The 17,780-nt window shown below is 39.5% G+C and overlaps 1 protein-coding gene across 4 annotated transcripts in view; it reads left to right on the forward strand.

The window, feature by feature from the left end:
* Window positions 1–13,926: 13,926 nt before the first annotated feature.
* The window catches only part of LOC136845340 (uncharacterized), a 34,123-nt gene continuing 30,269 nt past the window's right edge, over window positions 13,927–17,780 (forward strand). The window contains exon 1 of one of the 4 annotated variants that reach the window (XM_067115570.1): window positions 13,927–14,054. The gene's annotated coding sequence lies outside the window, so the exon portion shown is untranslated. Of the gene's footprint in view, window positions 14,846–17,780 lie in introns of all 4 variants that reach the window. The other 3 variants (XM_067115569.1, XM_067115571.1, XM_067115572.1) reach the window with 3 other exon arrangements.

Below are 17,780 nucleotides of genomic sequence, written 5' to 3' on the forward strand. Positions count from 1 at the left end.
ACAGTGTGTTCGATTGTACCATTACTGTGGCGTACACGAACTTGGTTGATAAAACCTAGTTAAAGAAGCCAAAATCAAGAGGAAGGTATTTTTGAGATTTCACAAGACTGGCGATTCATATATTTCAGACAATGGGTTTAGTGGGTCCTGTTGATTTAAACTAAGTACTCTTAAACTCCCAGCTGGCAAGAGACATCTGAACATGACGTAAATTGTTGTCAAACATTCCTTGATTTTTATTCAAGACGAGTAATCATACACTTGGCACAAGGCTAAAAGAGGTAACGGTAAAAACAAATAAATCAAGTTAATTCCACGTATATAATACGTGCTGTGTATGGATAGACAGCACGGCAATTCATCAAACTAAAGCAATGACGCAAACCTATAATGACAAAGATGCAACAAGACATGGAGATCACATATCACGGAACTGCTGCTCACGTGACCGTTTTGCTTCAACAAGTTGCATCTATCGTTACTTATAATGGCCTCCACCTCTTCCCACTTTGGTCTTTTGCTTTTGAGTAATTGTCCCTTTCCCTCTACTGCTGAACTGTGGATCTCTCCCCTCACCTTTCATTTTCCTGGATTGTCAAACCTTTCATCCTTTAGGTATTAGACTTATCACTTCATTGATGATTGAGCTCAGCCTTTCTTCTTCTTACTTTCTTCTCTTTTTTTCACGGCCTTGGTTACACAAGGACACTGGTTAGTCGTCCTATTCGGCTTTTCCTCGAAGAAAATTGAAGGAAGCAAACATCAGCCATAAATTCTGGCCTAAAAGAATGAATTTCGTTTCCATAAAGTGACAAAATAAAGATTTTTTTATTTGTATAAGACATTCCGTAAGAGTCCGTATGAAACCAACATACCTCTGATCGTAATGATAAAGAAAAGAGCGGACAAGACAGGTGAGGTGGGCGGACGGACTTCATTGCCACAACCTAATACGATCCTCTTTAAAAACAGCCATATAATAACACGACCTGCGTTGAATGCCGACATTTGATAACATTAGAGCCACCAATAAATGTGGGTGTGTGATAATATAGTATGACCTACATTATATAAGGCTTTATTATAATATTACAACTTTCAGTATATACGGTTATCTAATAGTAAAATAAGACCCGCATTAAATGAGGACATATAATAACAAAACGTCCGTATTAGACAGCCTATGTAATAAATAACAGAACCTATGATAGATATGACCATTTAATTAAAATATGACATACACTAAATACTCCCATGTAATAACAGTGCGACCTGCAATAAATTCAGCAATATAACAACATGATACGACCAGCATTAGATAAGAGGGTGTATTAAGAATAGGGCTTGCATTTAGAGACGGGTTTATCGAAATAAAATACGGCCGCGTTAAATGAGGCCATATAGCAACAGTACGACGTGCGTTAAATGGGGAGTATAATAACATATACGACCGTACTAAATACTGCCGTACTATATATATATATATATATATATATATATATATATATATATATATATATATATATATATATATATATATATATATATATATAACCATTATAAAGTAAGGCAGTATGATGACAACAACTGCAAAAAATGCCGAGCGCACAAAAAGTCAAGGAAGGAGACAGATGAAGAATCAAGATGGCAAATGATCCCAAAATCTCTTAGCGCTTATAACGTTAGAGGCAGCAGGGATGTTTCGTATTTAATGAAAACCAGCAACGTATGCAAAACAACATTTCTAACAAAATGCCAAAAGGTTAGACAGAATGAAATTCCGAGGTCAATGTATCGTAAAAATGATCTGACGAAGTCTGACAATACATCAAAGAGGCAGACAAAGTATTGGGCAAGGGGAGATAGTTTGGCAGGTTAACTATCCCAGCCACAGAAAGAAATCTCTCCTTAGCTGAAAAGACGGGACACTTTTCCTGTATACAGTCTAACTGACGCCGAATGCGCACAAGATCAAGTGAGTCTTCAATACTGTTTTGAAGCACCGGAAGCAGTATTGCCTCATTTTCTGTGACTTGTATTGAGGGCTGTGTGTGCATTTATTTATCATTTTTCTGACTGAACTTTACACGCTCGTTATTTTATGCTCGCTGTTTACATTTTTCTACATACGCACATCTACTGTGTGAGGCTTTGTTTACAAGTTAGCGATTTTGTAGGCCTATTCCATTATCAATGCTTGCGCATTTTGAATAATAATTATAAAAATAATCATGAACACAATAATACAATAAGCAAAGAACAATGCATTCGATTCATCACTGTGTTACCAGGACTATAATGAGTAAAAAGTATCGCTGGGTATCACAAAACATACATTGGGAAAGAAAAGATAACTGAAAAAATAAAGACTAATTATTTAATGATCTATCTACCTATTCAGATTAAAACTGCCATTTTCTGGACTAAATTAGCGAAAGTGACAGTTCCATTTTTCCGTACATCAAAGAGCAGCCAAATGCTATAATGAAGCCCAGACTATAATCGCAAATGGTAAATTTACTTTCGGCCGGACGCAACAACACCTTATTAGTGCTACCTGTTGTTTTGGATGAGATGGGAGCCGCTCGCTGATGTCAGAAGACGAAAAATATATGACTCTTTTGTTTGTTGGTTAATTTGCTTTAAAAAAATCGGCTTACGGTAGAATGAATGAGTTACAGTACTTATCGTTAATTTGCTATAGCTTTATTGTATGCACTTGTTTGAAGGCTTTGAGTGTCATGGGAAAAATGGTTGTTTTGGTACATTTTGATAACGACGGATCCCGTGACACACTGAAGCCCCTTAGACGCAGAAAGGTGCTCTCAACGAGAGCGTTAAATACCTGACTCCTTTCAGAATCTCGCCTTGCTCACCCGTGGCGGGAGGGGGAGGATTGCTCTGTATTCTGTAATCATCTTGCATAAGTGGACGCCGTCCATTTTCACTAACACTAAAAGTGGTGATGAGGAGCGTCAACGGCATGTAAGGTTTACACGGAATGAACCGGCAAAAATCATCCCAGAAATGTGCAAATGATTAAGCAGTAAAGCAGCTCCCTGATAAAGTAAGGAATAGCACTGGAGGAACACCAAAGTTCGGCAGAGTTGTACACAAGAAAATGAGCAATATACTACATTAATTTTGCTTTGTTAATGAAACTAGAAGCCACTTGATGGAAAATGAACATTAGAAAATACCCTTCGGATGATGACAAGAGTGCTAGTCTCTGATTACGAATTTATGTAGCGATATAAAAAAAAAACAATGACAGGTAATTGCAGCATTCAACATTTTCGGTGGTGTCGAACCACACACCAAAATGAAACGCTGCCTGAAGGATGGAATAATTTAGACCTTCTTGTTCGCAGTTTCACTGGCATTTCAGAGTGATTATGGGAGATAAGGATTGACCAGCAGCACTTATAGATGAGCATCAGACATACTGGGTGAATAATTGCACTATTCTGGAGTTCAGTGAAGACTTAAAAGACTAGCTAATCAGTGATGAAACGAAGCTCCCTTTACCATCCATTACGAGTAGTAACATCATCCCAAGATGTACTGCTTTGAAAGCTTAAGAATATTTTGAAGTCTTGTATGAACATGAATGAGTCACAAACAGGCCCAAGACTAGCAGGAATGACATGTAAAAACTTAGCCTAGAGCAGCATTCGAAAGGAGTCTGGTGATTAGTACGTTTGTGACGTGGGGGCTGAACACTAAACGTACACAGCGGAGGGTGCGGGTACTCGTCCCTGATATTTGCGACGTTTTGCGAAAACGAGGCTAAAATCGAGTGACAAGAAATGCCTAGGATTATCAGCGCCCTATTCATATCGTAATTCAGTGGAAACCTGAAACTTATCTTTCCGTTTTGAAATGTTTAGTAGTCGTACAACAGTACGTGCGACTCCAAAAAGTCAAGGGACATCATTGGATTTTCCCCATTTCTGCTTTCATTTAGCCCCAACAGTTTTCACTCCGTTATATTATTAAAAAAACGTGAACTACAGTGATTCTCTCGGGCATAGTCATCCAATGTTGCAAGGGTAAAAAAAACGAGGCTAAAATATACCCTACATCAAATGAAAACCTTTGATGGACAAATCATCAGAGATATGGCAACGCATCATGTAAATCTGACCTTTAGTCACAGAGAGAGAGAGAGAGAGAGAGAGAGAGAGAGAGAGAGAGAGAGAGAGAGAGAGAGAGATAGTTGAAACATCATAGCTAAACTCAACAATGGGCGTTGACAATGTCTTGTTTTTCTGGCATTCAAAATTCCCTGAACGAGCGCAATGGAATCTGTTGTTGAACAGTATTGACGATGCCGATTATAATGGACTTGTTTATGAGACTGCTAATTTTTTTGCGCGGTCATTACAGGGAATGTTAAAGATAAACTGCACACACACATCACGCATTTTCGTTTTATTCATTATGTAGATTTTACTTTGCATCAACTACAACAGAGAGAGAGAGAGAGAGAGAGAGAGAGAGAGAGAGAGAGAGAGAGAGAGAGAGAGAGAGAATCCGAAGCCACCCACATGTCTTCACTAGATATGATTTTTATAGGGCGCTCTTAAAGGTGGGTACCTTAAGTGATTTGAAAAAGATCTTCGTCACAATTTTTGGTTTTGGTCTTGATATATATAAAATGAATTCACCTGACAGCTTGATAGGTCTATTTGCGTGTGAGTCTAATTTGAATATCATTTTTTTTACCGATGCTGAGATAGCTTCAACAGCTCCTAAAAATCTAATAAAAAAAGTAAGGTAGATGGCTGGTGGTCTCATTGTTATGTTCAACCAAGGCGTTCATCAGAAGCAAATGAAAAGTGTAAATTGTGTAGGTGATTCAGGATTTTAAAAAATGTTAAGGACGCGTGTTCCTCTCTCTCTCTCTCTCTCTCTCTCTCTCTCTCTCTCTCTCTCTCTCTCTCATTTTTATCGATTTATTTTCATCGAAGTCAAACAGATCTTTCAACTTCAAAACCTTTGGAAGTCACAAAGACATTCATTCGTTATGAGTGAAGAGCTGTGTTAAATACTAGAGGTTTTGACCATTAATCATGTTGTTTACACAGCTGCATACGAAGACTAACATGTGTTGTCTTTGGCTGCATATACGTAGGGTTTGAATAGATAGTTTAAAGGTTGGGTTGGAACATTTGACCTTATTCTTTGATTCGTGTTAATAACAATAGTATCCCTGCAGTTTTTGGTCTATGTGTTTTGCTCCTTTGAGGCTTTGTTCATCGGATTGTTTATGGCATTCACTTAAAAATTCATGTCTGACTTATGGAAGCAGATGCTACCTTGGACTGGCTGTCTTCTCGTTCCTGAAGAGAAGAATATGTGACCGTGGAAAGAAAGCGGGAAATGTACCGATGTACCCAGGATCCTGGATGTACCCAAGGGTACAAGAGGACACTATAAGGAGGCTTCTTTCTTCTTTCTTGGTGCCTATCTCTCCCTTAAAGTTTATCTGTGTTCCTACAAGTTGAATGCATATTTTAACGAGCCTCCGATTTATTTACATTAACAACCCCATGTTTGTTCTTCCGAGCTGGCTGTCGGTTCCTCAACTGAGCTGATCTGCCTGGCAGTTTCTAGCTGCATGTACGAGCTACTTACCTCCGTATTTAGCTGTTTCCATAAAGATGCCTGGACAAGCTCATTGAAAGAAGCAGTGCTACAAAGACAGTAGTTCAGGGTGACATAAAGCAAGCGTGCTTTTCATCATCCAGCTTTTCTGGACATTGACCAAAATGTGTATAAATCAGTACTCATGCTACGACACAGGAACAGTAAAAAAAAAAAAAAAAAAAAAAAATACTGCTCAGGGAAGATTTGGACAGGAGACTTGAAGCTTTGCAATTTGATCATCGTAAGTTAATGATGCAGAGTGAATATATCTTGTGTTTGGCCCACTTAGGCTATGCCCTAGCCAACACTGGTTAATTTGTGTAGTTATATAATTCAGTTGTGTAACAATGCTGAATACTTAAATGTAGTCAGTGATGTAGGAGTCCAGGGAGAAGGACCAGGTTGCATTATAGAATTACCGCCAGTTGCTTCTGTAACTAATGCGGTTGTAATCCAAAGTGATGAACCTGGCTACAACTAAAATGTGGAATAGCTTACCTAATGTTTAAGGATGAAGTGAACACATTCCTGCACTCTGCTAACTTCTGAATTCAGGTGTATAGGTTTTGTTTTCTATTCGCTCATATTTATTTATTTATTACCTTTTCCTATAACTTGCCTTGCTTTACAGGATGATTTCCTTTTGGTTTCCTCTGTCCATCAGAGGTTTCAGCTGAATAATTAAAGTAAGGAAGAAAACATGATGTCCACTTCCTTAAATATTCGTTGTATACTGTGTTCTTGGGGATTGGGTGGGGTTTGTAAATGTAAAGATGGAAGGGGTTGGTATAGGTGAAGGAAGCGCGTTGGGAGGATTAAGTCCATGCCTCCTTGGTGGTTTTAGTTGAGGTAGGCTGTGGTTGTTGGGATCTTGCAGTATGTTGTTTCATAGGTTGTTCTCTTAGGGCTGTGAGTTTGTTTTGGAATTAGTGCCCTGCACTGAAGTCTAATAAGGTGAGTTTTTGGTTATGCATTTTTCATGTTATTTTGAACTACACGCTACAGTTTTGGATAAGAAGATGACAACTAAAATCTCTACTGATATGATTAAGCCCTTTAAGGGCGAAGATGTAATTGCTTGGTTAAAACAGATAAAACTGGTCACTAGGCTTCAGAAAGTGAATGATGTGGCTGCATTTATTCCATTGTTTTTGGAGGGTGGTGCATTGGCTTTGTATTTGGAAATGAAAAAGATGACCAAACTGATAGTGACAAGATTCAAGAATTTTTGAAAGAAGCCTTTTCAGATGGAGCTTTTGTAGTATTTTGAGAAATTAACTAATTCAAGGTGGACTGGTGAGCAGGTAGATGATTTTGCTAATGAATTAAGAAGGTTGGTAGGGTTAGCCCAGGTATTCACACTCAGGTTTGCCTGTCAGTTTACCCTTGATTGTTCGATGGAGTAGAAATGTCGGTCACACCGCCAAATTGAGGTCATCGTCCTCAGTTATCTTGCCTTCATCGTGACAGCACTGTATGACAGTGATGAGAACTCCGCTGGCTGATGAGGAGGTGGAACTGTATAGACTAGCTACTGCGGCAGTTCACTTAATAATAGGAAAGAAACAAAAAGGCGTAAAAGATTATGTCCTAAATATTTCTCACTGACAAAAGATGCATATTCTCATACAATATCAATGAATGAGTTTAAATTAGGACCTGGGAGTTGGTTCGGTTATTTATGAAATGGAAAGTGAAACCTACTTTCATTATAGTAACACTTCCATAAAAGGCAGGACACTTACCTAGGCCTACACCAAATTATGTGCATTAAATGGAAATATTGTTTTAAACTATTATTATATGATTTGAACTCATAACGGCCTACAAATAGCATTACAGGGTCTAACAATGAAATGAATTAGCCTATACATAATTTATTCATATTTTGATCAAAGCTACTGAGATCCTTCCTAGATGAAATCCAGCGGTGAACTATCAAGAAATCATTGCTAACTCGTCCACACATGCAATCACCTGTCGGTCGGTCGGAAGAACTTTAGGTAATTCCATCAGTTCATCTGTTCTAGTGAGTGGACTGACTCCGCCCACAAACTGTCATCTACACGTAAGTTTTAACATCAGCTTCGATGAACTGACAAAAGAATGACAGGTAAATACCTGGCCTTAGCTGGGTTTAAGGCGGATGGGTTGGAACACATAGTAAGGTTATCATTTGTGAATGGTATGCTTAATCAAGTCAGTGCATCATTGTAGCAGCTACCAGGAATACAGGGAATGGCAGTAAGTGGAATTATTGATAGAGTGAGAACATTAACCTCTAATACATTCAGTGATGTTGCTGCTGTTAGTACATCTAGGACTAAGTCTGTTGAGAGTAAAGCAATAGTTGGGGGGGTGCAAATGAGTTCAGTAGGCGAAGTTTTGGTGAATTCAGGGGTCAGTGTTATGGGTGTGGAGGCCCATATATGCTGCGTTATTGTAAGGACCAAAAACCAGTTCGTGCTTCTGGTGTAATAAGGTGGGTCATATTTCAACTCATTGTGATTCAGGAAACGAGAAAAGTGGGACTGATGCGTCAACAGCTTCCCCCCCTGAAAGGTGTAAGGCCCCCATCCGAGGTTACCATTTGTTCTACTACAGTTCTTGGTTCACATTTAGTGGATAAAGTTAGTGGAGGAAGAGTCATAACTGCCTTTGTGTAAAGGTGAAACGTATGTAAATTTGAATATTGATGATGTTATAATTACTATAACTGCTTTAGTAGCTGAGAAACTAATTGACAATATTGATTGAATTTTGGGCATGAATGCGATCAGTGGGTTTGGAGGTGTTACAGTGGCTGAGGGCAAAGTTGTGTTTGGTAAGGCAAGATGTTCAGTGATAAGTGATAGCTCAGAGTGTGGTGCTATGGCTAATGCTGTAGTAATTCCAGTGTTATTGCAATTGAAGATAAAGATTTTGTAGCAAGATTTGATGGGAGTCAGTGGACAGTAGAGTGGTTTGTCAAAGAGGGAAATAAAGGCGAGCTGACAAATAAGATTAGTTGTTATGATAAAGGAAATAGGTAGATGGATTGAAGAGGGTATTTTGCTCCCCTTGGACAAGCAGGTTGAGGATGGGGTCTTGCCCTTAGTGGCTGTTGAACAACCAACTAAAAATAAAGTTAGACCAGTGCTGGACTTTAGAGAGATGAATAAGTTTGTACAGTGTCATACTGGGGATGATGCTATTGATGTGTGTGGTGAGACCTAAGGGAATGGCACAGAATGCAAGGTAATGTAGCTACTGTAGATGTGAAGTCGGCATATCTGCAAATGAGAGTGTCCAAGAAGCTGTGGTGTCATCAACTCATAAATTATAAAGGGTGGACCTACTGTAGAACAAGGTTGGGATTTGGATTGAATTCTGCTCCTCGAATTATGGGGAAAATTTGAAAACTGTTTTGGGGAGGAGTAAGGACATAAAAGACTCTACAAGTTCTTACATCAATGTCATTTTGGTTGATGAAGCTCAGGTACCAGCTTCTGAGTTGGTCACATATTTAAAACTGAATGGATTGATTGCTAAACCACCTGGGACTTTGGCTGGAAGTGTTGCTTTGGGTCTTAAGATAAGAGAGAAAGATGGTGTTTGGTATTTTGCAAAAGATAATGCCATCCCAGTGATTTCGGATGAAATATTGAGACGGGAGTTGTTTTCAATTTGTGGAAAATTGGTGGGCCACTAACCCATTGCCAATTGGCTACAAGTAGCTTGTGGCTATGTGAAGCGACAAGCAGGTGGTGGGTCATGGAGCAATAGTGTAGACCCAGATGTTGTATTGATGCTCAAAGAGGTTGTTCAGAAGGTAAGCGAAGATGATCCATTACAAGGGCAGTGGCATGTTTCTCAGTCTAAAGATGGGGTTCTTTGGCGTGATGCGAGTAGTTTAGCGTTGGGAGTTGTGTTGGAGTTTGGTGGTGTTGTGGTTGAAGATGCAGCTTGGTTGCGAAAGAAACATGACAGCAATCATATTAATGTTACTGAGTTGGAAGCTGTAGTAAAGGGCATCACTCTTGCCCTGCAGTGTGGACTAGAGAAATTGGAGATTAAGACTGATTCTGGTATTGTTCTTGGGTGGATGAAATCTGTTATCACAGAGGATAAGAGGGTGCATACAATGGGAGTAGGAGAGATGATAACAAAGTGAGATTGGGCATTGTGAGGGAGCTTATTGAAGAATACAGTGAAGAACAAGGCTGATGTCTTAACCCGGGTTAAAAAGAGCTGGCTTTTGAATGTACTAAAGAAACCAGGTGAGCAGTGAGGAGATGTGTTACCTGAACACTATTGATTTGAGAGAGGAGCACAACTGGTATAGATAGGACTACATTTTTAACATAGAAACTAGGCTCCAAAATTGATAAACAAATGGCAAAACATGAAAAGTTGTTTGCAATGTCAGTTAGTTGATCCTGCTCCAGTGGTGCACAATGCAGGTGAGCGTGGACAGAGACTGGAAGAGACTTGCCATAGATGTCACACTGGAATGTACCGTATTTGTCAATAATTGACTGTGGTCCTAGCAGATTTGTGGTGTGGAGAGGTCTGAAGAGAGAGAGTGCAGAGGAAGTAGCAGATAATTTATATTGAAATAATTTTCTGGAATGGCGTCCTGTAGATGAGATTATGGATAATAGTATAGTATTCAGGTCAGAAGTGCTAAAGATGATGTTGGATGGATGGAATATTCAGAGATATTTTTGCTCCGCCAATAGAGTAAGTGAGAACGGTATTGTGGAGAGGCACCACAGAGTTATCAAAACTATGTCAGAAAGGTGAGACACAAGTCCATTAAAAGCTGTGTTCTGGTATAATATGACACCCAGAAAGTGGTTAGATGAGAGTAGTGTTCCTCAAAGGGCTATCTACAAATATGATAGAGACACCCGGCGAAAGTGCCACTTTCTGTTACTGAGGACGTTGCTCCTGTCCAGGTGGGGGAAGAAGAGCTGGTCGAGTCTCCCCATGTGCTCTGCACTACTCAGTGAAAGAAGGGGATCGTAACTGGAATTAATTCTAAAAATAATGTGTCGGTGGATGGTATGCCACACCACGTGTTAGACTTGCACGGGACTGAGCTGCCGAGTTCCTCAGGGAAGTCATTCCTTTTACTATACCTCCGTTCATATTCTCTTTCTTCCATCTGACTCTCCACCCTCTCTAACAATTGTTTCATACTGCAACTGCGAGGTTTTCCTCCTGTTACACCTTTCAAACCTTCATGCTGCCAATTTCTCACTCAGCACTGAATGACCTTATAGTTCCCAGCACTATACCCAAATTCTATATTCCGTTTTGTTCTAACAGAAACTGCATATTTAACCATTAATCCTTTGATCCTGGAAACTTGTCTCCATAGGCGCTGGTTATTGCCTGGAATACGCATTCTGTGATCAAATGCTTTCTTCCCTTGATAATTATAATAATAGTAATATAATAATAATAATATTCATCATCATCATCATCATGATCATTGTGGCCAAGGAAAGTCCAACTATATCATCACCTTTGGTTGTGCTAATTAGATCAGTCCGGTTCCCATCGTATTTAGGAAAAACTGTTTATCAAACTGGTGTGACACCATCCAATGCCATCGGTGCCGATATATGTAGGATTTGCCTCTTTAAGTGCATTACACTTATTGAATGGCCGAGATTATCGAAAACTGGTAGTCAAACGACAATGGTCATTAACGCGGCAATATTCTTAATAGTGCTGGTATTGCCATGGAAGCTCTCTCTCTCTCTCTCTCTCTCTCTCTCTCTCTCTCTCTCTCTCTCTCTCTCTCTCTCTGTGTGTGTGTGTGTGTGTGTGAGCTAGAGAGAGGTAGAGCATTACATGGAAAACAAGAGAGAGAGATAGAGTTTGTTTCCAGCCATAGTTTTTGGAGATTTGAAATGGCTTAGGTTAGCGTCTCTCTCTCTCTCTCTCTCTCTCTCTCTCTCTCTCTCTCTCTCTCTCTCTCTCTTTGTTTTCCATGTAATTCTCGATCAGTACATAAAAGGGTGACCACCCAAGAACACTAGGTTTACAAAGCCTAAGGGTTAAAATTCAGCAGGCTAGAACATGAGTTCAAAATTACCTGCTCTAACATCTCGTTTGAGCTGACTTGGAACGGCAGTGTGGTAGGGCTTAGTGGACCTCATTCTTACTTCTTGGCGTGTGTAGGCTTTAAGGACCACTGTAGGTACAGTATGATACTAAAGGACCTACTGTCTGTAGGGTATACTTGCCTTGCTCAAAGGGAGCTCGACTAACGTCTTTAACAAGGTGGCCCTATTTCAGTCATTAAGTTTGTGTGACAATGATAGGAAGGCCCTTTGACAACAAATGCCCTGGGTAATATCTTAGCATGTCACTCTCATTCTTATCCTTTGGTTTGTTAGTCAACTTGGTTTTTGTTTGTTTGTTTGTTTTATTATGGGAAAATATAATGCCACTAATTCACGGACTTTATTTCTTGCTATATCCTGTGCAACGATGTAGTACTCATTTATCCTTATTGGTTGGTTTAATCTCATTCTAGCCGTCTGGTGTTACTTGACACACCAACCCGGCTGCTTATGGTAGCCAGTTGATAGACTCAAAGTAGCCATAGTCTAGCAAGATGTGCGGAGGCGAAATCCCCAAGAGATACGTTCTAGATGCCATTGGTTTGGTACATTTCAACTGCTTCCTGAGATCAAGAACCCGCTTATGTGTCCCTTTTCTGTACAAGGTATGTCGAAGTTTCTTTTTAAAAGGCTGTTGATGTTCTTGATTAATCTGCTTATGTTACCTGCCCTCGCAGGCCCGTACCCAGAGTTTTTTTATGGGGGGGGTCGTTTTTCCCAAAACTGGACCTTTCCCTCTATATATGTCATTGCATATATAGGTATATACAAGATGAAATACTTGAAAATGTTATTTTAGTTATATTAATAAGAAAAACTGGGCATGCGGTCTATGCCCTTCCACCAGATTAAATGTTATTCAAAGTACTTACTTTGGTTAACAGAATTTTCACAGAAAATATGGACTTCCAGAAATTTTTCTTTTTTTGGGGGGGGGGTCGTTCGACCCCCAAACACCCCGCTCCCCTTGGTACAGGCCTGCCTCGAAGCGACTGTAGACATCAACGCAGCTTTTAATGACGTGTGGTATTATTGAAAGGAAAGACAGTATTTCTAAATGACACCTTTTTTTCAGTAGTTGATTAGGCGCAGTGATACAGATGTTATAGTGGCCCCGCCACCTTATTTTTTTATTGCGGGGGCGGGGAGGGGAGAGGCAAAAGGTGGGATAGAGCGGCAGTGGAATACAGTCTCCATGCGTAAGGAAATGTAACGCCTTTAGAAAAAGAGTTGTCAGAATGAGGAAATACAGCTAGCAGTCAGTTGCGATGAATCAAATGGAAGTTGTGGCTCTTAGTTTTGGGTGTTTATATATTTTTAATTATCTATTTCAAAACTCTAATCTCAATGTTAATTTTCTGTTTACGTCTGTTTTAACTGGTTAATTTTTCTGTTTTCCAGGTTTATTTATATGTGAAATGGGCTTTTAAATAATTTATTTTCCGATAGCTTGATTCTTCCGTTTTTAATAAAATACCCTTTTATCAGTTCCCATGGGTTGATAAAAGAGGAAGGTTGACAGCAGGAAAAAATCCCAAGTATCTAATTACAACAAACTCCGGTAACCTGGTGCATGCATTCGGCAACGGTCTAAATGAGGCCAGAAACCCAATAGAATCATAGCAAGCACCCGTTTAAATCGACAAACAAGCTACGCGTGACGCAGGACCCAGCAGTACAGATGTAGTAATCTTCGTCTTTATCACAGATTACGATTACGCTCTTATCAGCCACGACTTTTTGATAATGTCAATGCACCAGGATTGTTCCACAAACAGATCGTGACTTACCGTATTGTTTCGTCCGAAAACGCCCCTCCCCTCCCCCAACCCCCAACCACTTTAAGTTTTTTCTTTTTTTAAGGTACCCTTAGTGTTGATATTTTTCAAATATGGAGCAACTACAGCTCAAAGAGTTTTTTTTTTTTTTTGTTATTAAAACGCCAGCGGTATAGTCAAAGCGAATGTGAAATATAGCTCAAATTAAAGGTGATATTAAGCGACTCGCCGCCTACCGGAAGGTAGGAGTAAATTGAGTTACCAACACTGATATATTAAACCTATCACAAGTCCATCGCAAGGGGCTGGTAAATAGACGAAATATTCTGGCAACAATCACGATTCCCAAATCATTTCCGAATGTCGCCACGGGCGACAAGAGAGAGAGAGAGAGAGAGGGAGGGAGAGAGAGAGAAAGAGACAGTGCTTGGCTATACTGTGACACAATTGGATTTACTCCGCGATTTCCATCTTTGTTTTTCCATAGTTCGCGATGCGTGCGTCGGTAAGTTGACATCGAGATGTAATTTTTTAAGTGCGTAAATGTAGGAATTCTTCATATTTTCCGTCCGGCGCCCACGTAAATCACTCCTCGAATGCACTTTGAAAGCACAGGTACATCCAGTCTAATAAGGATGATTCATACCTTAAAGTGAGAATAGAAACAAAAGTGAATCGCCGATTCTTGCACGAAGCACAACGTTTTCTATATATTTTTTGTGAGTCGATTTCAATTCGAAAGAATGCTGGTCGCCGTTAATGTAATGAAAATGACTAAAAATAGTGATAGAAAGAGTCAAATGTAACAGCGCATTCTTACATCTTACGATGGGCAACAGATGGCACTGTGATATAGTCCATGCCTGTTGTTCGGGTGTTTTACGGGTGAACTGTAGCAGCCTAGCAAGGATTTAAGAAGTATTTGAGCTTGTAACACGAACTCCAGTGGATATATCATTGGGAATTTGGAAACGGAAGACATTTGCTACGCTGCAAATTATATAGAATAAGTGGAAAGTTGCAAATAACCTCGAAAAAGGGACTTAGTTCCATCGTTCCTTAGCAGTCGGTGGCAAGTGCTGTGTGGTCGTAACTTGCTAATCATTTGGTGCCGTGAAAATTCGTGTGCTGATAACGGTGTATTAACAGAGACCAGTGCTTATATTCCAACTCGTTTTGGGAGCCGTTTTTGCCGAATCTTGCACGAGAGGACCCATGCATCATCTAGTGAAAAGGTTTATATTTACCGTCTTAAAAATGTAGGTTCATAACAGCATCGCTTCTGTAAGCAAATAGGTGATGTATTTTTAAACTGAGTGTTGGCTGTTTTAAGTATCAGAATTAGCTTTGATTTATTCTGTAAAATGGAAAAATTTTCAATAACTTCTAGGAGAAGGACGTCAGAGATTTGACGAGAGAGAGAGAGAGAGAGAGAGAGAGAGAGAGAGAGAGAGAGAGAGAGAGAGAGAGGGTTTCGGTAAAACTTAAGAGCTTTCGTGAGAGTTTCTATACCGGCGTGGATTAGTTTTAGGGGCTTTTAGTTAGAAAATTGTTATTTTGCATGTGTAGTAGTTAATCATTTATGCTCTACTGTTGTATATATTGACATCCATATTCCTCTTTTCGATATATATATATATATATATATATATATATATATATATATATATATATATATATATATATATATATATAATGTATGTATATATATAATATATAGATAGATAGATAGACAGTGTGCGTGTGCTGGTGGGTGGGTGGGTGGGTGGATGTGTGTATTTATTCAAGCTTAAGCACACGTGTTGCGCTTATATTTGTAATTGCATATGGCCAAAAATTAATCGTTTAAAGCAAAATTTAATTCAATATGCGTTTATTCCAAGGCTGTCTGCTTCCGTATATGAACTTTTAAAATATAACTTTATATCTGGTTATCAAGATTAGTTGTTCGAAAAAAAAAACATGTTTAATGCAGCTTAATGCTTTCTGTGGTCATAGAAGTGCTTCCTATCGCCGCATCTTTACACTAGTCATGATACTTCCTAATGAGCACCATATTCTTTGAAGTCAATGGCCCCTGTTGGCTTGTTCCACATGAATAGAGTTCGTCTTCTGAATGATAATAAATAAAACGTTTTCAGAAACCTTGCGGAGTTCGCTTGTGTATTCTAGAGAATCAAACCCTGACCCCTTCCTTTAAGGGGAGTCGGGAAGACCAAAGGTCGCACAGAATCGCACCCACCCCGGAGGGGGTTAGTGTCGTCAGTGCACCTCATGCGGTACGCTGTAGGCATTACTAAAGGTTCTTTGCAGCGTCCCTTCGGCCCCTAGCTGCAACCCCTTTCGTTCCTTTTACTTTACCTCCGTTCATATGTCTTTTCTTCCATCTTACTTCCCACCCTCTCCTAACAATTGATTCATGTTGCAACTGCGAGATTTTCCTCCTGTCACGCCTTTCAAACCTTTTTACTGTCAAGTTCCGTTTCAGCACCGAATGACCTCATAGGTCCCAGTGCTTAACCTTTGACGTTAATTCTATATTCAGTTCAGTTCAGAACCGCACCGAAAATCGTATCGGAACAACGCCATCTTGCGCCCAAAATAGTTTCTTCTTCTTTATCATCTTCTTTTTGAGTTCTCGAAGAAACTCCAAAGCCCCCATCTATATGGGCATAAGCACTGGCTACCAACAGACGTTAGGAGCCTGGCGCTAGCGTTAGCGGAGACAACGAGTCCCGAGTTACAGAGGAACAAGAAGAGAGTAGTGAAAACGACGTGATCTTCGAATTTAAGGTCCGTACTAAATATATCACGCTTTAAAAACGCTTCAGGTAGGTCAGGGATGACCCCACCCCATGTTGTTTAACGTTTGATATTTTGGGATATGATTTTTTCCAGAATGTTTGAGATATAATTTGTATTCGAGTCAATTTTTTTCCAACGACTTGATCCGAGTTTACGCAGAAGTAACATTCTAGGACTGGCTTTTTTCCTCTTTAAGATAACTGTTGCAAATGACTGTGGGGAAAATAATGATCATACCGATAACATTGTCTTGGACTGGGAGTTATCAGTCATTGTCAGTCATTTTGATACAGGTTCGATTCTTGACAGTAGTCTGACTCAGACTAACTTGGACATATTAATATTAATAATAAAAGGAGTGTATAGCGTAGGGTAGATAAAGGTAACTGTAATAATAAATAATAATAATAATAATAATAATAATAATAATAATAATAATAATAATATTATTATTATTATTATTATTATTATTATTATTATTATTATTATTAATTTTGCTCCAAATGATAACACAATCAAGATGGCCATTAAATGCCTAAGCAAGCTCTCAAGGAGATGAGTGCCAGTAAGTGTATGAAAAAGACCTAAAAATGATTAGAAAGCAACTGAAAACTGAAAAAACATGTCACTAGAACAATAGGGGCAGACCCAAACGTTCTTCTTCAGCATCAAGAATTAATGAATCCTGGCACAGCAGTCTGTCTTCTTTAAGTTGTTGTTTCTCGTTACACAGAAGTCGCTTCATTATATCGTCCCCTGAAGGATTTCAGGAGAATGTGGGGATTTTCTTGCTTGATTTTCTAATAATAATAATAAAATCGGAGTGGATCTTTCTTGTTTGTCTGCCCCAGGTGGGGGCGAGGTATGTAGGGGAGACATGACACATCCACCCTCCTCCTGCAAACCTGTTTGTCCGACCCTGGTGGGGCGGGATAGTTAGGAGAGACATGACACATCCACCCCTCCTCCTGCAAACCTGTTTGTCCGCCCCTGGTGGGGGCGGGATAGTTAGGAGAGACATGACACATCCACCACCCTCTTGCAAACCTGTTTGTCCGCCCGATCGGGATGGTAGAGGAGACATGATGGGCAGCGCCGGGTTCCAGCGCAGTGTAGCGCACGCCATTAAGTTTGCAATATATAATAATAATGATATGAAGTGAGTAGACCCTCTTTTAGCATGTTCTGTTGGAAAGAATGGCAGCATCAGAGGAACTGATTTTATACAAGGTCTTTCCCATTACACTTACTATTCTCTTTTCTTCAAGGATGATGTCTGCTAAGAGCTGGCTGATGTACATAATTTGAATTATGTACATCGCCCAGCTGTTAGCAGATATCAGACTTGAAGAAAAGAGAATAGTAAGAAGAATGGAAAAGATCTTGTACATAATAATAATAAATAATAATAATAATAATAATAATA

Source organism: Macrobrachium rosenbergii, chromosome 13 (genome assembly GCF_040412425.1).
Source record: "Macrobrachium rosenbergii isolate ZJJX-2024 chromosome 13, ASM4041242v1, whole genome shotgun sequence".
In the NCBI taxonomy this organism is placed as follows: Eukaryota; Metazoa; Arthropoda; class Malacostraca; order Decapoda; family Palaemonidae; genus Macrobrachium; species Macrobrachium rosenbergii.